Source organism: Brachyistius frenatus, unplaced genomic scaffold (assembly GCF_029030835.1).
Source record: "Brachyistius frenatus isolate BFR_SWC_R1_liver_20210118 unplaced genomic scaffold, ASM2903083v1 Contig_113, whole genome shotgun sequence".
Classification (NCBI taxonomy): domain Eukaryota; kingdom Metazoa; phylum Chordata; class Actinopteri; family Embiotocidae; genus Brachyistius; species Brachyistius frenatus.
In genome coordinates, this window is record NW_027210712.1 from 1,000,099 (window position 1) to 1,020,305 (window position 20,207).

Below are 20,207 nucleotides of genomic sequence, written 5' to 3' on the forward strand. Positions count from 1 at the left end.
GCTGCAGTAACCGCCAGCAGCGGTTTCTCAATGTGGCCGGCCCGGGCCAGCGTTTGCCAGCCTGCCACTGCAGCAGGTCGAGTCTGCGTTGACCTTTTTGCTTTAATTATGTTCTGGCAGGAACGTCTGCTGTTCTCGGTACCGATTGTCTATTGTTGTCTGTCTCGGCTATTTTTCTTCCGAACCCTTTGTGGTTTCTCCCGGAGGCGGTGGAAACTTGCAGCGGTGCACCGACCTATTTACCTCCAAAACGAGACAGCGTCAGGAAGGATGTGTTTTTAAGGGCAGCGCTCGTGATCTATCGGGGCTTTCACAGGGTTTAGCGCCCTGGCTGCTGGTGGAGGAGAGAAGGAACGGGGCAGCACAAATAGTTTCTGTCTGATGCATGACTCTGCTCTTTCTATAATGGTAACTGAAGATTGGGGGCTCCAGAATAAAATATTTTCCTTTTCTCCAGTGAAAGCAAAACAAATTATGTAAATTTGCAAGGGATAGCAGTTAGGCGGAAAGCACTAAAAAAATAAAGTAAAATCAGCTCCCATATTTTTGAATAAACCAACATTTACACTGGTCTGTGGATTTTCAGTGAGTTTAGAGACTGCTGGCATTTCAGAAAAGAACTCGGCTGGAATATATGATTAATAAAAATGTCATTAATATTCTGTGGATATTGATCTGAGGAGTTTGTGCTAAAATCCTGGGCTGTTAAAACTACTACACATGTACAGTCCCCTGCACATCTGGATTTATCATTGGCATAAGGTTGAGACAGGTATTCACATTATAGTACATTTTATTTAGATTTATGTGAGATTCATGTGAATTAACAATAAAAAAAAATGTAGTGTTCAGCTGACATCTGTCTAACAAACCAGTGATTGTAGACATTCTGTGTCCAACTTAATAATCTGATTAACAGTTCAAAAAGCCGATCTCAACTCAGTAAGAACCTTGTTTTCAAGGTTTAATACACCAGGACAGATAGATCTTCTCTAATCAATAACAGTGTGGTTGGATTTGCATTTCCCTTCTCATAACTTCATTCTCATATGTGAATCTTTTCCAAGCCAATTGTCAACAGACCAGAACAAAAAAACGTGTTTCCAGCGAAGCATTACATCTACAAACCTTTTAGCCCATTCTGTAAAACTGAATCTCCATTTGTGTATTTTGTCAGCAACACATGATCCCCCCCCCCCAAAAAAAAAAAAAAAATTCGCTCTACAGGTATTAACTCTTCAGCAACTTTTGTCTTCACGTGGCATTCACTGCCAGATTGATGCAATTCAATAGATTGTTGGGTCTGAGCGGGAGATCTCTATTAAGATAGGCCTGAGTGACTGCAGGCTTCAAGAGCTGAGCTCACTGTCCTCAATAATGGCAAGCAATTCAAAACCAGGCTGTAACAGGACTGGGAGGAAGACGAGCGCAGCACCGGCTGAATAAAACCCCGGGGAGACTGTTCTGCTTCACAGAACATGGTTCTGTATTTATGGACTCTTTTGTCCTATTTATGGACTCTATTAGAACAAAGGGACGGCCGTTTTTTGCTTTATTTATTTCATTTGTTTGGAGGGTTTTCTGTGCGCGCATCCATCAATTCCAACCGACTTTATCGTTTGCAGCTGGAAATCCCACAGCACAGAGAAGATAAAGACAATGCTAACGTAACAATCTTGCTCTTTATTTCGTACACATTTGCCGTGCTATTTAAGATTTTCCTCGAGAATGTCTTTCACACCAGACGAGATTCATTGCACGTCTCAGGCAGCAGCGACAAAGGCTGTTTGGAATAAACAGCTTATTGGATATAAACAGCAGCTTGAGGTTAGGGTTTCAGTACACAAACAAATAATACCTCCGTGCATGCAGCCAGTAAGCTCTGACAAGACTGAACATTATTCTTCCATTTAGAAAAAAAAAAGGTTGGGTTGGCGGAATTTGTTTATGATTATCATGAGTGGCAGCAGTTAGCTGTCCACTGCTCTAAAAAAAACCAAACCCCAACAACAGACAGACCAGTCTGTGCGCATGCTTCTTTTGCATAGCAAATTTTCTGTTACAGAGAGGCTGTTTACATTTGGGTTTAACATCCAGTCACAGTTCACAGTTCTTTGTTGCCCACTGGATTCCATTTTAATGCGCCGTATATTTGAAATTGATGACGTATTTCTCGTTTGTAAATGTCAGAGCGTTCAAATTTGTAATTCACAACCCGAACTGTCAGGCTCGACCTGACTGTGTTTATTCGGGCTCATATTATTTAATCATTCCAACAGATTGGAAAGGGTCAGGCTCTGCGCTGCGGGGAATAAATGAACTGTGCAAGCAAAAAAAAAAAAAAAAAAAAAAATTGGAGAAAATAAACCCAGAGGAGCAAGTTTGTAGCCTGCAATCCAAATCTAAGTATCCTGCTAAAGAACTGGATTGTCTTTGTATGCAAACGACGCATTAATCACCCAATACAAATCTGTGAATCACTTCTGTAAGAACTTGTGATCCCAACATGATTAGGGAGCAAAATAATTACAGAGCCTGGGAGTGTATTTTCTCCCAACTCAGCTGTTGTCCATCGTTAATGTATTCCGAAAGACATTCAGCTTGCTGATTATTCTCACTTTTTTTCTCACTCTGGTCGGTCACCGGGGTCACGTCACAGATTGTGGGGAAGTAAACGGTCCGTTTTTCTCTCCGTGAGCTGGACATGTCGTCATGATTTCATTCGAGGTAGCTGTGAAGCGGCAGGGCGTTTTCCGTGGGGTGCTGCTGGCCGTGCATCTTTCTGACTCTGGGCTGCGTCCAGAAAGTAAATTGTCATTTCTGTTCGAGCTGCCATATTAGCCAGCCAAAAAAAAAAAAAAAAAGGAAAGCATCCAGCCGTCTCTCTAGTTATCCACAGTTTTGCAGTGTTTGAGATTAGCTGCCTCTTTTTCTTTTTTCTTTTGCCTCCAGCCAGCTGCTTTTAAACACTCTCTGTGTCCCAGAAATAGTTCTACATGTTTGCATGATTTCTGTGTTTTACATTTTGTTTCCCCCCCCCCCAGCCTAAAGGTAAAAACACTGAAGACTTGTTTTCAAAGCGTAGAGGCAAAAACACCCGCAGGGACAATACAAAGCATCACAAAGAGTGAGGACGGGGAGAGGCGGTTGTACAGCATACTGAAAAAGGAGCCTTCAACTGTGCCCTTGTTTTAAATATGGGACACTGTATGTGAAATATAAACACGTATCGTAGGCTGTCCCTTACTTGGTCTAAACGTCTGAATCATCTTTGACTTCCCTAAACGTACTTGAACACGCTTTCTTCTAAGCATGAAAGCAGATCAGTTGTCATATTACTTTTCAGGTTTCAGGTTTCTCTTTTCTTTCTTTACGCAAATGTCAACTCCATCCTTAAATTGACATTACAATGCAGTGCTCAGTTGCGTTGTCATGTTTCATTTAATTTTTGAATATTCTCGTCAAACAAACGTCGGACTGTCTGTCACACAGAGGATTCCTGATTGGACAGCTGAAGAAGTGCGCCGTCCTCGGAAGAATCAGACGGTAAAGACAGGATTCAGGACTGAAACTCGATCCCTGTAAAAAGTGTCACTTCCAAAACCGTCATGATCTGGGCTGAGACAGGAGTAGTAAAACGGCATCTTAACATTGCATAGCTTCTTGTTTTCTCGCCCTCTTCTTTGGGTTGTTTTAACACCTTGACTTTGTGCTTGTCTTTAAATGTTGCTGTCCTCTAACGTGGTTTATTTGAGTGGGTTTGGAGGGTCGGGGCTTTACTCCGCTGTCTCAGCGAGGACTCAGGAGTTCTTGATCAGATATCCTTTCTTTCTCCTGCCGGCCACACCCATACTTTCATTAGGACGCTTACATGCAAGTACACTTGAAACTTTGAATTTTGACAGCGTAGTCTTGTCTAATTGTCTACATTTGAATGCATCACCTGCAAACATGTCTGCCTGTTTTGGTTATTTTACCTTTTAATTAACATATTTCTGTTCTCTTGGTTTTTCTAGTCCTGCCAACTTTGGACTCTGCTTTCTCTCCTTGGATTGAGCTCACCTGCCTGATCGTTGTATTTTCAACTCCCCCCCTGGTAAGTAAAGTTCTTGGCGAGCTTCATTCTTATGTGACTGTGACAGTGTCACATTTTGGAATACAACAGGGGCACTTGGAGATAGCAGAACTCTGCTGAGGTCTTTTCTATGCCTTCAAAAACTACAACCATTATACATGTCTGTATTTAAAAATGTGTCAATGTTAGAATTGCACCACCTCCGGTTCTCTCGGATGAAACCATAACAACTGGTTGCTGTATTGAGTTTTAGGAAGTGTGTGCCCCAGAGGATTACTGCTACCATTGAATGTGGATTTTGATATGGCATGATTGAATTGTCTGTTTTGCCACTATTGAATTTGGATCTGAACCGAAACCTGCCGGGTTTTTAAGGGTAAATGGTATTTAGGAGGCTAAATATCTTATCTTGCAATGAAAATAAAAAATAATTTGTGCACTCGTCCCATATTTCGGATCCGCTCCAAAAGTTTGATTAAAATCCTGTAGTTTTCTTGAATCACAAACACAAACATCTCCTCCTCAGGGAAAGCAAGAACTGAATTTATTTTAGAACATCACATCGCATCACCGTATGTTGTTATTCACATATCTCACACCGACACACGTACTTTGACCCTGACCAAGTCGCACAGAGGTTTTAAACAGCTGACCACACTCCGATCCCGTGACCTCTGCGAGCATCTCCTGTTGAAAAATGAATGTCGTCTTCAAGGGTATCATGATGATACCTGTTGAGGAAGGGGAGCGTTATTGATCCTTTCTTGCCCAGTCGGTGTAGGAGGCTGAATCTGGCTCTGGACGTTAGAAACACGGCTGCCTATTCCCACTGAAGCTGTTCACATCTGGAAGCAGATTTGGTATTAAAGTTTCTTGCACTGTTCGGTTGTTTCCAATAGCACATTACCTATTGAGGTTGTCTTGTACTGAGAGTGCCGTCCTGCTCAGATGAGATGAAAATGGCTCTAAAAGAACAGTTTGGAATAGACTGTTGATCCTTTTTTGTTGAGGATGAGATGATAAGATTTCACCTTTTATTTGTGCAATTGTTTCACATCATATGTAACTGCAGGTTGCGAAATAATTTTCGAAAAATCTAATTGCAAGCTTAAACTCTTTTGAACCTGTTCTGATCTCAGATCATTTACAAGCACTTCCTGTTCTGTTTACTCAAAACCATACGCGGTGTGATTTATTACCAGGTATTCCTCCTCAATTCTTCGAATAGGAAAATCATTCAGACCGAGCGCTCAATAAAAAAAAAAAAATGAACCTGAAATTCTAGTAAAGCGCTGCAAACCAGAGGCTGAACATTTCATATGGGCTCATATGAATTCTCTCTGCACCCGGAGCAAAGGTGCCAATTTTCGGTGACATTTTGCCTTGATGAGTGACGGGGGAATGGCATGTTCCTGAGTTAATGAGATTTATCCACAAAGGCCAGTCTGCTGATCGAATGGCATTTCTTCCTCTTTCAGACTGATCACTTAGTGGCCAGAACAACAGACTTTCCCCACAGGCTAAACAAGAGGACGAGACCCCATCTTCACACCATTAAATCCTTTCAGGAAAATGATGGTTATGTATTTAATAGTTTATTACTTTTACAGTAAAGAGCTGGTTCTTCATGGTGCTGCGAACATGATACGACTCTGAAAACAGGCGCAGCTATGTGTGCGTCCCGCTAGCTCAAGTGAACATGATAAATGGAACAGACAGCAGATAAAAGCCTGATAATAAAACAGAGAGCGCTCTAACAGAAACATCTTATGTGGAAGGAAAAACAGGAAAAAGATTGTTAATCCTTTCTAACCCTTTTTTGTTTTGAGAATATTTAGGGCCCGAGCACCGATGGTGCGAAAAACCTATTGTTCGTCAAAGAGTTATTATTATAAGGGCCCGAGCACCGATGGAGCTGAGAGGCTACTAATACCAAACCAAAGGTCACCGACAATACAAGACAAAAACCTAATACAAAAACATTAATAACAAAAATTAAAAGGTGTCTATAACTCTTCTCGGATTTATGTCCAAACTACCACAAATGTTATCCCCCAAAATCCCATTAATACATTTTAATGCTATAGTATGACTTTTTTTTTTTTCCATATTTCGGACGACATCCACAATGTTTTTGTGCAAGCTGTTAAAACTAAACAAAACTGTCATCACAAACAAAGCATCATTATTGACATCTAATATTCAGAGCATTCAGAACAATCACTCAAAAGCTAGCAATAATTCACAGTTTGGTCCTTGTCAGCTGCTCAGACCTTCATCCTTCCCTGTTTTTCTTGCTTCCAATTTCAAGAACTGATTGTTCACGTGCTGCTTCATACGTCCCGCCTCTTGACAGCTGCCATTGTGAAGAGATAATGAGTGTTATTATCATCACCTGTCAGTGGTTTTGACGTTTGGATGACGGGTGTAGATCACATATAACATATGTGTATGTCTTTTTAATTTTGGACTCGGGGATCTTTTTCTAAAGACACCGTTCACTGAGGACGACATACAACTGAACGTTGGTTATGGGTTCAGTTTAAAAGGTTGGAATTTAAATGCGAGTTTTCCTGTGAGGCTTCTGTAACAGCCCCACAGCCCATCAGTTACTGTATTGATCGTCAGCCTTCGCAGCCTTTTTGCTTTCTAAAAAAAAATAAAAAAAATAACACAATAAATATAAAGATAGAGGGGGGTTGTTTGGGAAGAGTTCTCTGCAAATTGAAAATCCGTAGGCCTGGAAGTAAAAACTCAGATGGTCCCTTTTCCTAATCTGTGTTTCAATGAAGTCTCTGGCAACACAACAGGTTCTGGCAATCACAGCCACCGGAATCAGTTGGGGAAATCACTGAGCAGTCAATCAACAGCACCAATCGTAAGCAAGTTGAGTTCAATCAGGCCGGAAAAATCAATTTGCTCCATGTAAGGCATGTTAACGGCTTCGTGGGTCGGCAGTGCTGCTAAAGTGAAACTATTTCAGACCGGATTAGTTTTGGACTGATTAGCCGGTTCTGCTTTACCACACCGCTGCTGCCACGCAGAGAGCGCCTGGCAGCCTGTGATGATTTAAATGCCGTTTGGGTGTTGTAGGTAAATCTCATTTAATTTGTTCCTGCAAAGACTCGCTGAAGACATTTTTAATAGTAAAACAGATTGAAAAAAAAAAAGGAATTTGGAAAAAAAAATTTAATGAAGAAAAGCCAGTAAAAGCGAGGTTATAAAATGATATCTTTTGCTCCATTTTCCCTTCACTTTTATAGCACTTGTTTGTATACTCAGTTTTTCTCACCATGAGGGGACCCAGTCGATAAAGGAAAGGAACTGTGTCCTCAGCAGGAACAGCAGCACACATGTACAATGTTAAATTATTGAAGAAACTCAAACCTCAAATCTGGGGTTTTCCTTGAATGAATAAAAACAAGAAAATTATGAGCCACATGTAGATTTTGTAGAGACATTCTTGAATCCCTAATGGTAAATCTTTATGATTTTTGGTGAATAATCGGTCAGTCAATTTTTATTAAGAAAACAGTTGAGGAGACGGAGAAGAGTTTAACAGTGGCTGGATTCAAACTGGGCACATGGTAGTTGGATGGTTTGCATTTTAACCAGTTGGCCACCAGGATGCCCCTCGAAGTCCCGTTTTAATTCAGATGACTTAAATTTGCTTTCCTACTTCATCAGCAATCAGTGACAACTGTAGTTTAGTGCAAAACACTTGTCCACAGACTCACCTCAGAGTCCTCACGATCGCCTCCTCTGTCCTTGCAAGGCTTTCAATTCCTTTTAAAGAAATGGACCTTAATCAGTTGGATTTTAGAGACATCCTCTGCTCTGAATAGCTTCCATTCAGAGCATTCAGGCTCGCAGCAGAGGACAGAGCTGCTTCATGCCTTTGTGAATTTAAGCTGCCCAGGGTGAAGAATTCATAATTACTTTTAAGGGCCCCGTGAAAGGTTTCCAATGACCCAAAGCACAATAACCTTTTATAGAGTAACTGTTGAGGTCCAGGGCAAGACCATTAGATAAACCTGGCACTTCTGCAAAATACAGGGTGCTATAATGGAGGGCCTGTTAAAACTACAATTAGGGAAATTAGTGGAAGCTAATGAAGCCACAGTGGCACTTAAATGCAGAATGCTATACTCTGTATTTTAAAGGCTACGCAAACAGAAACTTGTAGTTTCCAGAGTGAAAAAGCAAAGTCCTCCAAAAAAAACTTCACAACTTTTAGCTAGTTTTTATGCAATATGTGAAAGTCAGGTAGACATCAATTACATTTTCATATTTTAGGATAAAACAAATCTAAATGAAATATTCCCTGTCTTGGAATGCAAGTCAAAAGTTTTCTGTTTTACTTTGCTTTTCACTTGAGTTGGATGTTCAAACGTGAGCCGGCTCCCAGTCTCATCAGAGACACGGCATTTTCTGCAAAACCTTCAGAGACTTTGTGGTCAGTTTCCTTTGATCAGAACGACGTGACAGTCTGTCACCGGCTGTACATGAGATCAAATATCAACATATGACACATTATGTTGGTAATTTGTTGATGTGCTTTCCCAGCACCGGCAGGCAGGTCTTTATTTATAGTGACTAGTTGACAGCGAAAGATGCCAAAATGTGCTCAAGCACGGAGAGCTGTCATGTCGGCGATTGTGTAAACAACTCAGCGCTGGTCCATCCAGGTCATCTTTCTCTGTAACTTCATGCACAGTCACCTCCATTAAATAACGAGAAGCTTGAGATCTTAAAGTGCTGTTGACAATGGGTCATTATAATGAGGTAAGACTGTATTTATTTTACTTATGAGTTTATTTAATTCCCTCCTGAGCCTCAGTAATGGTGGAGTCAGTCGGAGCTGAACTACTGTGAACGTTTGATCAAAAATGTTTTTTTTGGGATGGAATTTAGACATTAAATTGTTGCTGAAGTTGAAGAAATGCGCAGTTAAATAGTTTACACAGTACTATACAATTGAATGTGCTTCACTGGTGTAATTAGTGTTGAGAAATCACACCATCTCTTGGCACATTTGCATGAATATCAGTATTTCCTGCAGTGCAGAGGTCAAAAGAAGCTTCTTATCTCCTGACATATTTGCTTATGGTAATCATTATAATGTCTAAAAGCCTCAGTGCAACATTTGGGGAATTCAACTTTATTTTCTAGCCGAAAGTTAAATGAGAGAATTGATATCCCTCTCATGTCTGGGATGGTAATGTAGCTTAAACCTGTAATTAGGTAGCATAACAGCCTGGAAACAGAATTGACTGTCAGAACGGAACAAAATCCACTCAGCAGCACCTCTAAAGAATACAAATGAACATTAATACTTCTCATTTGTTGAATCAGTAGAAAAACTGAGTTATAAAAATGATGAGTCTACGCTGGGTTGCGGTCCAATGGGGAGGGGCTTTAAGACTAAAACGCGGCCGTATACCGTACGTAGTCTGTAGTCTGGTATTACCACAATCTAATTCGCTGTGTGATTATATGGCCACGCTCCACTGGGGATTGTCTCCAGTTGTTGCATCCTACTGGGCGAAGACCTTGAGCAAATTTTGAAACTATTAAAGCAGCCTTTCAACAATCTGCATTAAACACCAAAAACTGTTTGTTGTGCGCCAAAACTCTACCACCTCTGTCACTGTTGGAATTACTTCTACATCCTCTCACTTAGCCCTCCTCCCCCACTGGTCACTGATTGGTCCACCCTTCAGAGTGGCTGAGCAAACCTTAATGCGAACACGGTTTAATCACAGATTTGAAGCTTCGAGTAATAAGTGGGCGTAGCCGAACTGGGGCTCGTCTGTGCAAGTGGGGTGATACGACCCCTATTTACATTTATAGCGACCTCTAGGGGGCTGTAGTAGTTATGACAGGAGCAAAAGAGGAAGTCAGATGAATCATGTGTATGTTCTTGTCCCGTGTGAAAACCATGTACAAAATGTAACTCTTTTTTTCTACCTGACCAAGTGGTTTTGGTATCTATAAACCGAATTAAACTGTGACTGTGTGATGTTAACTATGTCTTTATTGTTGATATCGTGACGACAAAGGTCTGGTACACCTGCCATCGGTACTCTCCAACAGCAATATTTGTCAAAATATTAAATGAGCTATTCTTGTTTAGGTATGAAGACATGTTGGTTCTCCAGAGTGAAAACACTCATGTCGTTTTGGGAATCATTGGAACCGCACATATTTTGTGCAAGTAGATGTTCCATCATAGACCTGCAAATAGTGTTTGCATATAACCAATAACTAATTGCATACAGTTCAGAGGCTTTCTAAGTAGATTCATGTTTTCATAACGCATAACATACCCTGTAAGAATTTCTCAGGATATTCTTAACATTTTATTAATTTCACCTTTACTGAATCGCTGAAAATGAAGAGCAACAACAGATATTAAATAGAGAAAAAAATTAAATGATACAGTTTGCAGGAGACAGCAGGATTACTTCCCGTACTTACAGTCAGATGCACTGAGACAAATGTTCCAGATAAACACACCTGAACTCAAAGCCTGAACAATCAATACGGCTCTTTTGATGAGATTTAAAAAAAAAAAAAAAACTAGTTTTCTGAAACAAAAGAAAAAAGAAAAGCTCAACAAATGTTTTATTTCTAACGGGAGAAGGCAGCCAAAGGATGAGCTCTCCTCCCAAACAGATGGCTGCTCTTCACACGCTGCCAACAAAACATACAGAGGTAGACGAGGGCAAAGTGGAGCGAGAGCCAGGCTAAAGTGTCCGGCCACCAGTTCGGGATTAGGATGCCTGTGGTTTTTTGGGGTGTGCAAGAGTGTACAAGTCCACATTTGTCATCCTCTTCGTCCAAACAGTCTGAAATGCAAACTTCCAGCCTCTGAAAATGCTGAGCTGCAGACATGCGGCAGTGAACCCTTTGTTGTGCATATATAATTGAATGGAATATGAAATATTGAGAATAATGAGGAAACCAAACCAGCGCTAGAATGAGTGGCTCTCTATGGGCAGTCCAGTTAGTTCAAGGATGCAGGGTGCAAATATACATGATTGCAAATTCAGGAATTTTAATAACTTTCACATCCTGACCTGGGGAGGTTTTTTTTTTCCTTCTCTTGTTGTTGTTGTTGTTGTTGTTGTTGTTGTTGTTAGTTTGCAGATGCCATCTCTGTTTCCTACTTGCACACTTGCACTTGCACTTGTTTTTGCAGCGGTGAAGGACTACGCTGCAAAATTGAATTTTAAGTGTGCCTCGTAGATATACAAATGTTATGTTGAAAATGACTCATCTACTTCTAAGAGAGATCACTCGACCGAACAGGTCAAATCAACTGTATATATACAGTTTGTTCTGCAAACGATGAATCAAAAAGAGGCTGACGCATACATGTGGGAACAATCATGTGAAATAGAGCAAACTTTAGTTTTTCAACATCTATTTAAAGGTAAATGCTACACTAATGCATTTCTGTTTATTTTCTATGCCAATAACATAAAAAAAAACATATTGTCCCTTCAAAGTAGTCACCTGGTGCAGTGACACTATGCTCTCAGCGCTCCTGCCCCACTTGAAACAATCCCTTTAGATCTCATACTATAAGCGTGTCAAGCAGCATCTGTGATTCTCGCTAGATCTCCCCCACAGAGTCAAACTGGCGACCCTTCAATCTGAACTTATTTTTGGGGAACAAGTTGCAGGGAGCCCAACGTGGCACGTCGGGGCGGTGGGGGGAGCGATGATTGTATTGTCGTGGGTGAGAAACTCACCCGTACCACCTTATGTTATAGCGTGGCCCTGCTCTCTGCAGTCCATTCAGGAAGTCTGTCAGGGAGCACAGGTTAAAAAGATACAGAATTAAAAAAAAAAAAAAAACAACAATAAAACTGACAATACAAAAAAAAAAAGGTAGTAAAAATGTACAGTAAATAAAAATAAATAAAATAACGAGTTAGCAGGAGTGCAAATACGGTGATCGAACACTATTATTTAAAAAAAAAAGAAAAAACTCCACACATTGGGGGGTTAAATGGATTAAATGTGTAAAGACATGATAATTTGGCTTTGCTAATTTTGACACTTCAGAAAAGCGACATTTAAACTGTACTAAGAATATATAATATTACTGCAACATCTGTATTCTTAGGCCTCATTCGAACACTGCTATCACCTCAAACACACACACACACACACACACACACACACACACACACACACACACACACACACACACACACACACACACACACACACACACACACACACACACACACACACACACACACACACACACATTCCTCCTCTTTAACGCTCCACACCGGCACACTGATAAGGTCCGACACAACAGATTCCACCCCACAGTTAGTAATCACCAGTTCCTCTCACTGTGCAGCGCTGTTTATTCATCCAAGCTGTCTCGCAGATCGTATCAGTAACACGCCGTTGACACTGTGTTGATACGAGTGGAGCCACTGCTGCTTTTTAATGAGACAAAACAACACACTCCTCCTCCCGTGGCAAAGTGTCTGTGAGGCTCTTAACAGATTTCCTACGCAGTCTCATGCCTCCTGCTGCTTGAGATGTAAGTCTGCTTCTCTGCGTGTTAGTGTTAGTGTTTGTGGTTGTGGTTGTGTTTGTGAGAGAGACAGACTAAACCAGCGAGTAGGAGGTCCACCGAGTGAAGCAGTGAGACAGATGGAAAGCGGGACGGCGACCAGAGAGGGTAAACACAACAAGATGCAGAGCATATGGAGAACCAGGTGGAAAGAAATCCCGTTTAGCTCGGCTCCAGCTCCTCGCCGGTGTGTTTGGTGCCCGCGCTCTCTCCTCGACGGTTATCGTGTCATTAATTAAAGTGCGTGAGATCTTCGGTGCTCGGCGAGGGAGCGAGGCAGCAGACATCAAACACAATCAGCCAGCTGCTCCCAAACATGCTGCTAGAATAAAGAAAAATAATGGAGGTTCCAATAATCACGATAATACCGCTTCGAAACCCGCACTGTCGCTCGCAATTACTTTTTCTGAATTAAAATAGCATTGACTTTTATCAAAAACACGATAGTGACTGAATTACGTTTTCTATCAAAGTGAACCGGAACGATTATTAATATGTTCAGAAAGGAGCAAATACTCCGAAAGACGAGACAAAATTATTCTTTTTCATGCTCTTTTATTTAGATTATCAACCCGTTGCCATGAGAACCCAAAAGGTAATTTCCTGCGATTGTAATGTTTGTCAGAGCTCTGGAGCGCCATGACAACCTGCATACAGGAGAGAAAACAAAGAAAACCAGTTTGATTTCGCGAGTTTCAGAAATAATTAGCCCGTGATCTCGAGATGACGGTGTTAAAATAATAACTGTAAATATGGCGGTTCTTGCTGTAACAAGAACCGCCGACACTCGGCAACGGCAGCATTAAACTATTTAGTTATTATGTTTATACACTCACAGCACTCATTTAGGACAAAAATAGTCTTCTCTAATACAGAAAAAGTCGCCCACGACTTCACACATTTATAGGGATTGTTTAATTATGAGCCTTATTGTTGTCACACTGGCCAGTGAATGTGAAAACTGGTGTGTTGATAAATAGCGAATAGAGCTGTCATAAATAATGAAGAAGTTTATCAAATCAAGCCTGTTTTTATTCAATAAGACTCAGATCTTATTTGTATTCATTCTCTTCTCTTATCAAATCAAGTTTCAGTTTCCAGCTTTCATACCGTAACCATTTAAGACCTTATAAATGATGGCAGATGTGCGAATAAAGCAGGAGTCCCCAGGAAGTGTTGCTTTAGCGCCTTTTATCTTCACCCTTACACTTTACTCTACGTGTGAAATGGCTTTGAGTATAGATCTAAAAGATGATGAAAGTTCCGCAACATACGCCGGGGAAAATCCGCTTATTTATTCAGTAGCAAAGCATCAAAACCTTAAAGTTTCAGATGGAGGCCAGCAGAGGACGGCCGGGGCAGCGGGGAGGTCTGGAGAGCAGCAGGGGGTCTCCAGCTTTTTTGGAAAGCATATACTGTATATAGAATACACTGTTTTAGTGTCTTTCAGCAAAGCTGTGTTCCGCATACTCTTTATTTTTACTTTCAGTACTGCAGCTCCCCTTACAAAGTATGTACTGTTGCATGAGGTATGTAAACATACTACTTTGTCCTAAAAATATGCACCTTGAACTTTGACCCTCTTGGTCATATCTGTTACAGTCCATTGCGTGACATTTGAATTAAAAGGAAAAAAAGATGCGATTTTGGAAATGAGTGCTACACTTAACGTCACTCCTCTTCTTCTTCTTCTTCTTGTGAAAATGTGCCTTGAACGTAGACCTTCATGGTCGTATCTGTAGCTTGTCATTTTAAGTGATTGTGGGTCAGAACAGCTTGCTTACTGCGAACGATGCAGTAGGACATTTTCCTTACTATGTATTGAGACATACTAAATCTTTTTCCGGCATACTAAATAATACGGTCAGCTGGGTATTTGAACGCACCGTGAATCTCTTGCAGCTCCTGCGCTGCATCTGACTTTGACCTTTAAACTTTAACAAGATAAATTCTCCACTGGGAGAAATGAAATACGTCATAATGATTAAAGCCACTTCATGCAGGTTTTTGCCTTGTACCCGTGAATGTGTGACTCCCATTATACTTGACCTCAGTAGCTCACACCCACCCGCCCTGTCACTCATCTTGACTAGCTGTCTGCCTTGAAACAGCATCTGTAGAGTCACCAGAGGAGCTGAAGAAAGCCGGCAGTGAACACAGACTCTGTAATTTCACAGACTATAACAGTATTTTCGAATATTTTCTGATTGTAGAACATATCCTGCACTTTATAATAAAATGTAATTTATTAGCTTATCTTGTAAATTTTTTTTTTTTTTTAAATTTAAAAAAAAAGTTCCCCAGTCTTGCCACATTGCAGGAGTTTCATTATTCTGTTGTCATTATATTCTCAGTTTTTCTATCACAGACTTAAATATGCACAACAGGAAAGCAGAGATTCGTATCAGCTGCAGATAGTCTTTACTATCCCACAGGGAGATTTGTTTTCATGGTCAAAACATACACAAAGATATGAATAATACATGAGGACGTACACGTGGAGCACACCTTCAGTCAGGAAAAGTTTTTTACGTTGAGTACTTTTTGCAGCATTATGATTCTGCTCAGCCCACTCCCCCGACGTTGGCCTTTGCAGCCAATATTTCACAGTACGAAATCTGCTAACTTCCATTTCATAGTCCGCTAATGGAGCAATGCAGGCGGCTGTTCCAACTACTGATTGGTCTGAAGTGTGTGTGTGTGTGTGTGTGTGTGTGTGTGTGTGTGTGTGTGTGTGTGTGTGTGTGTGTGTGTGTGTGTGTGTGTGTGTGAGGAGCTGATGGCAGGTAAACTTCCCAATCACAGATTCCTTTGAGTAAACAAAAGAAACCGATACCGCGATGAGGCAGGCGGGCTCGACAAAAAAACAAATTTTTTAGTTTTTAAGATGTAATCAAAGCTCTTGGACTCGCTTTGATTGTGCAAGAGCAGCAAAAATGACAGTTTCTGTTTCCATAGTCATAAACAGAATACTAAATGGCAGCGTGGCAAAAAACAGCTGCACTCTGAATGTAAAAAAGGCCTTGAAGAACATTTAGAGGTTGTTGTTTTTTTTTTCTTGTTTTTTTTCAGATTGTAAACCAGAGAAAATCTGAGAAACTTTCTTCAGATACTTCACTCTCACCGTGAGGTTACGACGGTACACCAGTCCTTTAAGGAAATCCTCAAGAATATTTGAGCTTTACTCTCTTTAAAAAAAATATTGATCTGTTCGCATCAATTTTTATATCACTGCTGGTCTTTTTCAAAACCAGCCTGCACTCGAAGGTTGCTCACCAAGTAGGTAAAGATACAGTAAATACTCTACTTTATATTTTGGACGTTTTTTTTTTTTTTTTTATCACATTTTCCAGGAGCCCTCTTTTTTGAGAGAAAATCTTCCTGTGTGAACAGCCTGACGTTGGAAATAGGTCACGTTATCATCCATTAACAATGATCAGATCCACATTATTCTTTCCATGATGTATTATGTAGCGTAGGTTTCCTGACAAAGATGTTGATAAACCCTTTAGTATCAGAGATTCATTGAATACAACAGCGAGGGAACCTGAAACCAGAGAATTATTCTTAATCCTTTTGGTATTCCTTAGAAATGGCTCGGCACCAATATTAATCCTTCCAACATTTCCTGAAAAACTAAGCAATAATTCAATTTCGACTGACTCCCAAAGCAAAACAGGAGCATTTTAAGCATCGTCTACGGGACAGATCCTCCCACCTACACGACAAGATGTGTATTTTTAACTAAAGACGGCCTGGAACAGACACACCAGTCCTGTGCCCTCATGATAACCATAATGAGCATGAGGTAAACGTTGTGAAATGGTCGCAGTTTTATTGGGCACCAAAACTACATCAGATTAAATGTTGTGTACGTTATGTGCGTCCTGGGATGTATTGTGAGCTGGTAGATACATTACATAAGTCAAAACCACTCACTGTTGACTTTTGTCACAGACATGTTCCATGTAAAACTCCTTCCACCGAAACACCTTGCACCTTCCCGCTCCTTTCCCTGCAGTTCTTTATAGCGCGTCACCTGACGTCCTCCGTTGCTCCCGTCATAACTCCTACGACCACTCCAGGTCGCAAGAAACGCAGATACAGGTTGTTTTAACACCCTTCAATAATCACCCAATCTTGTGGTTTTAATGTCAAACAAACCACCTGTATGATCTTTTTCAGAATCTTTTTTTTAAGAGTTGGAGACTTTCTAAAAATGAAGGAGGACAAAACTGAAAAAAATTATTTGTAGAAACTTGGGAGGAAATCCCAAACTTTCTTTCTCATTTCCCTGATCAGCGGTTTTCGTGCGACAAACTGAAATGCATCCGGGGACCCAATTTTAGCTGTTTCTTGACGACTTCATACTTTAGTGTCAACGCTGTCTGGAGGCGATTCGCAGCGATTTCTTGTTTGTTTTGTTGCTGTTTCAAGAACATCTTTGGCAGAGAGGGAATTTATGTCAGAAATTGCAAAAGCAGTAATTCAAACTTGTTTGATTCTTATCAACTTGTAATCTGATAAAAAAAAAAAAATCTTCCCCGAGCATTTCTCCAATTATAATGATGTCAAAACAACTTTAACAAGACGCTCAATAAATTAACACGTTAAAACACAGCTCACAAGTTTTACACCTTTTCTTAAATGTGACGTGCAACTCGGATTCGGCGCTTCCATAATTAACCAAAGCCTTCCAACCACTCAAACTCTGTAACAACACGAGATCACATTCAAATGTGTCACCGTCTACCTTCAGGAAAAAAGAACGTTTTCTTTCTCACTTCTTCCCTGCAGACCTGTTTGCCCTCACAGATAAAAGGAAAAGTTAAGATATCTGATCTATCACCCCCTTCCTCCGAACAGACGGGAGACGTAGGTCGAGGCGGGCGGACAAAATTAATTTCAGCACAGATGAAAAACTGCCCACATGACGACCTTCAGTGCAACACTGCAACGGAAACGCAACAAAAAGACAATGTGAAGTACAAAACCGCCACGCAGGAGAAAGAGTTCAAGCAACAGAGCAAAAATACGGAAGAGCACAAAGTGTAATTAAAGGAGTGGTGATACCTGAAGAGTTTTACACAGATATTTTCTGCAGAGACGTAAAATCTCTTTAAGTGAGGAGGTGTTTGAATCTGTTCACACTCGATAATAAAAACGTGTAAAAAAAAAAAGAAGCTCCGCCTACATTGTTCGGTTGGACAAACCAAACAAACTGCTAACAGCTCTGTTAATAATTGGGAGTTTGTAAAGCTGTTTGTCTTCCGGGTTTCGTCCAAAGCTGAGAAGCTAAACTATATAGTGTAATTTATACATTAAAAGTAATCTTTACTTGTTGGAATTCATAAACAATGCTTTGAAAATGCCTGAAATCAACTATTACCAATGAACCACAGGTCAAATGTATCCACCCTTTGTCATGACGAACAGACGAACAATAAAGACATCCGAGTTTCTTCATCACTTCCTGTGGTTTCCGGTTTCCGCTATAAATGAACTGCTTAGCGTCTCTCCCCTCCTCAGCCTGCTGCGCTCCTTCCTCTTCACATTAACTCTCAGCCCTCAATAGCAGATTAGTTGCCATCGCGGTCCTAGACGAGTAATACCCCATTAGCCCTGTGAACCTGGAGCCACTGAGGCACAAAGAGCTCCATTACCATCGTACAGTCGTTAGGCTCTCCATGAATTCATCACCTCCGTCCTCGGCTGGTTTACCACAATAAACTGCCAGCGGTGGGCTTTTCAAACCGCTAAGTGATGAAATGTTCGGCGGCTGACATGGATCTCATTTCATACGTTGCGAGGCAGAGAGCTGTACGGCTTTTAGAAGATCGAAATGATGTCGAATTAACTACTGAGAGCTTCTACTTTTTTTGGACTGACGAGAAGCAATTAGAGGCGTTTAATCTGTACAGATGAGCATCAATTTGACAGTTTTACATGCGGGTGGGAGGGCTGCCATGAGACACGTTTACTTCCAGCAAAGTAAAGAGTCACCTTTAAGAGATCACATAATTAAGTGAATTAGTTGCCCAAAGCAATGCACATCAAAACAGAATACAAAAAAATAATAATCTGAAAATACACAAAATTGACAACAATCTCATATTTTGTACCTGATTTTAAATGATGCATGTTGCTTCAGCACATTTTATACCCACTCCCAAAACATGATTTAAAAAGTAAAGCAAGAAACAAGAAATCAAGTATGAAAATATTTGATCATTTGTTTTCATACAGATGTGAATCGATTTGTGAGTTTGGATTTTAAGATGTTGATGAACTTAAATATTCACTTTGCCTCCCTTCATTGTATTTTACAAGGCTGCAATTATTACGCACATACATTAAGATTACAGTTACAGCTCCTGTGTTGACTGAACGTGACAGAAAGTGATGAAACTGATGGCTGGGAGACAAAGAATAATCGGACAATAAAGATAAATTCAAATTAAACACCACAACCTGAGCAGAAGCGTTCGGAAGAGAAGAACGAGCTGCTGTATTTTACCTTCCGTGAAATGTGAAATTCAGTTTCCCGCTGTTCTTCTCAGCAGGAGTTTGGCTGAGAGGAAGCCGGTGTTGGCAGCGACGGTCGAGAAGGACGTGAAGAAAGCAGAGAAGGAGACAACAAAAGGATCGAGGCGGACGGAGAGAGAGAGAAGCCTGGATATGGATGGTGAGTGGGCAGAGGGAGCAGAGGTTGTCTCTGCCTGATATAAATCCACCTGTTCCTGATCACGGCGTCATGAGCCGTTGTGGGGGGAGGGGAGGGGTGGGGGGAATCTGCAGAGCAACTGCGGAGAGATTTTAGCAGCCTTCATAAATTTAACGCAGCGCTCACGGCGGCCAGCTATGTGGGATATTTATAGGGCCGCTGCGCCAGACAATAAGGCGAAGAGAGGAAAAGAAATCTGTAGGGGTCAACTACATCCAGTGATTACTCGCAAAACAAACCCACTGCGGAGGTCAAAGGTCACGACTCGGACTGATTTACCGAGCGCGTGTGATGTCGTTAACAGACGTACAGGTCAGACAGAGTGGTATCAATCTGAAAAACCAATTTCACTGGACCGCGTCTTGTTTGTGGAGCTTAATCACATCTGTCTGCAATTACATGTTTTGTCCTGCTGCAAATTTCCCCTCCGAGCGGCGGAGGCGAAGCTGAAGATGACGGCAGCGTTGTCAAATTCATCTTTTAATCCGCCCTACAAAAGAAATTTATACAGTGAACCGAAGTCTTTGCGAGGACCAATTCTTCTCGCTCAGCTCCTGCAGCGTGACATAATTGTGATTGGCTCCCGTGAAAACATTTTTTCTTGGGCCCCCTCCCATCCCCGAAAAAAACACAAGACCACACACATAACCGCATTTAGCACATGCTGCTACCTTCTTGTCCATTTCTTGAACAGCTTCTTTCTAAAAGGTTGAACAGTTGAGAAAAAAAAAAAAATCATTATTGCAATGCGAGCGTTCCCAAATAACAAGGAGTGGGGTCATTTCCCAGCATGCCTTCTTCCT

General features: G+C 41.0%; 1 pseudogene; it reads left to right on the top strand.

Moving 5' to 3' along the window:
- LOC138629287 (contactin-associated protein-like 4) overlaps positions 1–20,207 on the top strand; it is a 95,094-nt pseudogene that overhangs the window by 4,957 nt on the left and 69,930 nt on the right.